General features: G+C 33.5%; 2 long non-coding RNA genes across 3 annotated transcripts; one reads left to right on the forward strand and one right to left on the reverse strand.

Annotated features, from left to right (window-relative positions):
• Nucleotides 1-518: 518 nt before the first annotated feature.
• Nucleotides 519-1,565, forward strand: LOC120201757. Its single transcript, XR_005523671.1, has 2 exons — nucleotides 519-833; nucleotides 1,196-1,565. It is a non-coding gene; the product is annotated as an uncharacterized LOC120201757 (long non-coding RNA).
• Nucleotides 1,566-3,223: 1,658 nt separating this feature from the next.
• LOC120201752 lies at nucleotides 3,224-5,839 on the reverse strand. 2 transcript variants are annotated; one of them, XR_005523669.1, is made up of 5 exons: nucleotides 5,440-5,839; nucleotides 5,266-5,347; nucleotides 4,571-4,674; nucleotides 3,681-3,755; nucleotides 3,224-3,606 (listed from the first exon to the last, which is right to left on the reverse strand). It is a non-coding gene; the product is annotated as an uncharacterized LOC120201752 (long non-coding RNA). The 2 variants fall into 2 exon arrangements; XR_005523670.1 differs by having other exon boundaries at nucleotides 4,571-4,679.
• Nucleotides 5,840-6,678: the final 839 nt, after the last annotated feature.

Genomic DNA, 6,678 nt, shown 5'->3' on the forward strand with positions numbered 1-6,678 from the left:
AAGTACAAACATGGAATCGTTGAGGATCGAAATACAATAAAGGGAACTAAACATACATAATGATTAAGAAGGCTAAATGAAATTAATAGTAATCTGAAAGACAAAACTACAACACCAACAACTGAAAATATCACATAATACAAGTCCTAGAAATGAAAATAGACCTTAAACGATATCCATGATTGAAATAAAATAAATCGAAAATTTGGGATGATAAACAATAATTTTACCTAAACGCATCCATGTACAAAACGATGACTAGAATGTTAGATTTGCAAAATATTTTGGCCAGAGTCAAACATCAATGAGAATATCATAACACATAGGATTGTGACTTAAATATAAATTTAGGGAATTAAATACCCAAAACAAAATATCACCAAATTTTAGTTAATGGCTACATGTCGAATATACAAAATATGGGGACCTAACATGTAATTAACCCACGCGCTGAAACACGCATGCCTTAAGCCCCCTTAAACGGTGTTGTGTTGAATAAGCTCATTTAGGGTTTTAAAACTCTCACCCTTTTCATTTACCTTTCACCTGCTGCCTCTCTCCTTCTAAGAAAGGGAGAAAATCCTCCCGAGCCTCACCGAAATAGAAAGCTAAGGCTCTCCGATCGCCGTATATCGGCGGTTACAGGGAGCGAACAAACTCCTAAAGACCCCCGATTCTCCCTCCTCCTTACTTACCCTAAAAACCCGACCCTTCAAAAACTCAAAACCCCAAAAACCTTCTTCTAGAAACCCTAAAGACCTAGAAATCTTTACATCCGATCGTGGCTCTCCTGGTCTCCGATAAAGCCGAATTGTCTTGGACCTTGCCAGCAGGTAAACTTTCCTCCTTTTTTCTTTCGGTTTTTTCTCTTTTTGTTCGAATGCTTCAGCCTGGTTCGAATATGATCTCTCTCTTTTTATTGTGGTTGCATTCTTTTCTTTTCTCTATGTTGTCGCTCTCTGCCCAAAATATTACTTGCATGCTCTATTTTAATGATGATCTTCGGGTGAAATCATGAAGTCTATTTGGTACGAGATTGATATCTCTGAGTTGAGTGGGTAAAATCCCGGTTTTTCGGGATTTATTTTATTTTTTAAATGGGTTTTTTTTATTTGATTTGGATTTTATTTTTTGACTGATTTGGTGCACTGTTTTGGGCATGCTCGGTCGGGTTTGATGATGAGGGTGGCTTCAGGATTCATTGGTGGTTGCTCAAACGGTGGGAAACTGAAGAGTCGGGCGCATGCACTACACGCGTCGGTTGGGCAGTCTCTCTTGGTCGGCGGCGACGACTAGATGATACTAAGCTTTGGATGCATCTGGACTGTTGGATGGGTCCAGATCCAATGGCTGGAGATGGGAGGCCGCTGGCTGTTGAGATGAACCCCTAATCGGGTTTGGGCCCAAGAGCAATTCAGTTGGGCTTGCTGGGTTATCCGGGTGGGCTGATGGATCTCCATTGGGCTTGATTATAGTTTTTAAATCTTGGGCTCCATTGGATATGTAAAATGTAAAAGATAATAACAATAATAATAATAATAAATAATAAGTAATTAAAACCCGGACAAAAACGAGTGCCTACAAAAGTTATACTTAAATATCATATAGTGTAGTAACCCGGAGATATATATTTTAGATAATATTATATTTAACTAATTAAACAATACAATTTTTAATTTTAGTTTAATAAGCTAAATAAGATAAAATACGTATTCAATAATATGTTAAATAATCACGACATTAATGTATACATGATTCCATGAGCCAATTCAAATCTTGTAAAGTTTTTTTTTGGTGGGGGGGGGGGTAACAATTAGGAGAAGGATTGTTTTAATAAATTGAAGGTACTTAATTAATAGAATTGCAAGAAATAAATATTAATAGAATTAAGTCATTAAATAATTAACTTTATTTTTTTGCATCTTTTAATTCTATCAAATAATAGTGGTAAGTAAAGTGAAAAAAATTGAATTTGTCGAGTTGACATGTATTATTTTTCATTCAAACTTTATTTGTTTTTTTAGTTGAGTCAAATCGAATCAAATATAATTATTTAAGTTTCTATTTAAATATAATTGTAATTATTTATAATATTATGACATTGATTGGTAAATGACTTTCTTTAACCATTTATGATATACATATATATATATATTTTATATCCTTTTTCATATACAAAAAAGATTTATAATGTTATTTAATAAAACAAATATCTAAAATCATACACTACATTTATAATTATATTTTATAAATAATGAATTTTAAGGATAAAATATTGATGAGAGCATCAAAGAGTTAAAGAATTCACGAGAATAAACAATTTGCAATGAGTTGTAGTATGATGATCAAATATAATAAATACAAAGTTGAGGGATTAAATTAAAAAATAAATAATTTTTTTATAATAAAGGAGAAATTGAAGTTACGTATGTTTTTGTAATGGTTGAAGAGCATGTGAATCAAATTTGATTAAAATAGATTTAAAATAGAGGAGGAATACTTAGAATCAAAGAAGAATTGGAGAAGCAATGAAATCATATACTAAATTATAAAACAATCAAATTAATTAACTAATATAAAGATGGAAAAACATAATTTAATATTCAATTTCTAAACTTTTAAAATTTAAATCTGACTCAAACTTAAAATCTGAATTATTAATTCAATTTAACTTAAATAACTCAAAATTTTTAAAAGAACATTTTTAAGTTAAATCGAATTTTTTAAGCCCTTACTAAACAATGAGTGAAAAAATATACTTTTTCTTTCAAATTTTCCATCTTTCTTATGAATCACGCCCATAGAAAAGAATATATATGTTCATCTTTCCACTTTATTTTTTGAATAAAGAAGAGGCAAAAGCCTAGTTACGAAGCAGTAGCTCTAAAGTAAGAAGGCCCCATGATGTCTCGATCAGCAAGCAGGTTGACCGTGGCAGGAGGAACAGTAAAGGTGGTCAGTTGAAAATTTAGAGCAGTGGGGCGTTTGGTGAGCTCGTCAGCCACCTGGTTTTCTTCCCGGAGAATCAAAATTATATCAACGAACCAGCTCCGGTTACAAAGAGCTGAGATGGGTCTGATAAGAGGAAAGGCATTATGACAGGCGTCGGAGTCTTTGAGGAGTTTTGCTGCTTGGGAGCTTTCCGTTTAGAGTTGAAATAGATCAAACCCCCCGAGACCAAGCCAATTTCAGTCCGGTAAGAATGCCCTAAAGCTCTGCTTTGAGAGGGGTGGTTTCCACTGGACGTGGATCATGGGACGAGTCAAAGGAGAGCTAGGGGAAGGTACGCATCCTGCAAAGTGGCTGTTCTAAGAAACACAACAACTCCAGACATCGTTCATCGAGGACCTGTATCAGTGAAAACAAAGGAATTATGCCTCTTCCAGATGTGCCGAATTAGTGTTGAAAAGAGAATTGTAGTTATAATGTGAATCCAAAGATGTAAAGTTGCTCGAGAGATTCCTGGACAACCAATCCTGCAAATCAACAGAAAAAACCAAGAAGAAGCAATTGTAGTTATAATGTGAATCCAAAGATGTTGAACAACCAAGAAGAAGCAATTTCACGTAGAAGACGCAGCACTCCATCCCCACCAAAAGCCGTAACCTGTCCAAGAAAAGAAAATCATCCTCATTTCTTTCATGTAAAACAAATAAATAAATAACAATAGTTGTCCAGACCCTGTTGGATTGATGTAGACGAAGCTCACGACTTTGATGATCAATCTCACGCTGCTGTGTTTCATGGTACTTAATCTTCAAAGAAAAAGAGCAATAAAGTTAATTTACATATGTCAAACTACTCTCGCACAAATTGCACATGTAATTTTTTTTAATGTCACTCAGAAGTAATCAGCCAAAAGAGTATCTTGAATCAATGATTTAACTAGAGAATGTCCCATAATCTTGGAATGTTATAATGCTGGACCTTTTATTTTCCATGATCACTTATCCTTTAAAATCTTTTAACATCTAAACTAACTCCTCTTTACACAAATTGAGCATGAAAAAAGTATTTAAAAGGAAATCACAGCAGTCTGAAGTACTTGAATATGGAGTTTGAACCAATAATTTAACTTGAGAATGTCTGTTAATCTTTACTTGGCATGTTATAATACTGTACATTTTTATTTTCCATTGTCACTTATCCCCTGCAACCTTTACCATCTAAACTAAATCTTAACCACACAAAATGAACAAGTAAAAAAGATTTTTTTTTTCAAAAAAAAAAAAGGATCACTGCAGTAAAAAGTAATCAGATTTAAGACTATTTTTGAAGTAATAATAATTTAACTTGAGAAAGGAACCAGACCCTTTTATTTTCCATGACCATTTAACTTGAAAAGGTTATGCTTATATCATCAAAATTTAATTAAATACCAAAGAGTCAAAATGGAAAAGCAAATAAAATGGAAAAACACCTCAAAAGATTAAATATAGTCTCCGTAAATACTTTCTCCACCCAAAAACAAAAAACTCAAATTCATAACTAAAGTTTCGACTAACCCTAACCTTAACTAATTTAAAACGGCTAGAGCAAACAAAATTCGTTGAATAACAAGGGGGATTACCAGTGTCGGAACCCGTGGGGTCACCTCCTTGGACGAGGAAGCCTTTGATAATCCGATGAAAGATTGTGTTGCCGAAATAGCCTTCAAGTCAGTTTAGATGGTGGCTGTGCTGTGATGAATGTGTGAGTAGGAAAGTTAATAAATAGGTAGAAAAGTTAGGGATTTGGAACAGTCAGGTTAAAAGACTAAACAATTGCTCAAAAACGCCACTAATGCAGACTATGATTACGACGCTTATTACAAAAACGCCACTATAACACGTCATACTCGTGGCGGTGTTTGTATAAAAATACCATGATATATGTACTCTATTACGACGTTTGTTTAAAAACTCTACTAAAGAACGATTATGTTGGGGCGTTTGTTTAGAAACGCCACTAAAGTAAGATTTTGTGGCGGTGTTTATTTAAAAACGCCACTAAAATACTTATTTGTAGCATTGTTTGTCAACAAAATGCCATTTTGTGGCGTTTTAGATATAAACGTCACTAAAATAAGATTTTGTGGTATTTTAGATATAAATGCCGCAATATGTATAAATTTAGTGGTGTTTACTTTAAAAACACCGCGACAAACTCTGCTATATACCCGTTTTGCTGTAGTGCACATATATATACACAACAACACGTGTATATAAAGTTAGGCTCAAGAAGTATACATACAACTTATTGACGATATTGAGTGGTAGTACTGACGTTTAAGTTTTAATAATGACCGCCAGTTACCCTCCACATGGGTAAGATTATCCTCATCAGAATGCCTAGAATCCCGGGTTTCCTAAAAATTTCATAATAGACTGTGATTAAACCTTATTGAAAAGCAATGAAATAGAAGATTTTTTTCCTTTGTAATACATGTATAAGACTAACCAGGATCCAAGACCAGGAGTAAGAGTAGAAGGGACTATAAGTCCTGGTTCAATGCTACTGTTGCAGAAGACCATGTTCCTATTTTTGTCTGTGTTTTACAATCTAAGATCTTTCCCCAGCGGTTGAAACTTGGAGTTTCTTAGAATCTGATGTTTCCCTTTGTGCTTTGATATCACCAAGAAACAAAGAATGGAAGGCTGAGATTTGTAGGACTCCATGGGAACCTTGCATGGAAGGTTAAATCCTAAAACCCAAGACATAACTTTTGAGAGTACAACTTCCTTAATGTCTGTGAAAGGGACTTTATGTTTATACATTAAATTAAACGAAAAAGGATAAAAAAGGATAAAAGTTCAGACTAGAGAAAAGGCTTGAAAAAGAGTTGGTTGATGAATTTGCAACCGACGTAGAATGAATGACAGGGTAGAGAAACGGGGGGAAATCACATGCTTTTATATTATAGACAGCATGGCTGTTGCCTGGATTAGGAAGAAAGATTATATTCGCTGTCTATACGTCGAATTCTCTTGTATTCTTCAAAATTTCATATTTCATAATGTGTGTTTGGTCTTTGATTTTGTTTCATAAGCAATCTCTAAGTAGATTATGACGTTTTCGTCTTTTTTCATTCCAGTGACCCATTAGTGGCAAAAGATAAAGGATTAACACTTAAAAAGGACATTTTACTTTAGTGTAATTAAAATGTATATAACAAAACATTTTCCAGTTATTAGTAAGTCAGGGTAAATAAGTAAATAAATATAATTTTAAATAAAAATAATTAAATAATAAAAAATATAAAAGAAAATAAAAGACTAGATAAATAATTTATCTAATATTTTATCATTATCCATCCCTGAAAATATAGTTTAAATCATTGGGATTGTTTGATTAAAAATCCCTGAGAATAAGACATGGGTTAGATATGCTTTAGTGACAAGAAACCATCTTCCAGCAGCATAACTTAAGTCGAGAAAAACTATCTGTCAACGAAAACTTTTGAGTTCGATTTCGTTCACTCGAGGGCCTACCAATCACATGGTGGAATCAAGGAACTATTTCCAGTCAAATTTTTAAACCAAGGTCTTTAAACTGAGAAGAATACCGAAGTTGACTACGATTTGGCAACAAGAAGACAATTTCCGATTCAAATTCCAAACTACAATTTCAAAACGAAGAATATCATGTTCAAAGACAACTCTGGAGTCACCCACAACATGACTCAACAACAGGGAGTCA

Source organism: Hibiscus syriacus, unplaced genomic scaffold, assembly GCF_006381635.1.
Source record: "Hibiscus syriacus cultivar Baekdansim isolate YM2019G1 unplaced genomic scaffold, ASM638163v2 tig00008007_pilon, whole genome shotgun sequence".
Taxonomy (NCBI): domain Eukaryota; kingdom Viridiplantae; phylum Streptophyta; class Magnoliopsida; order Malvales; family Malvaceae; genus Hibiscus; species Hibiscus syriacus.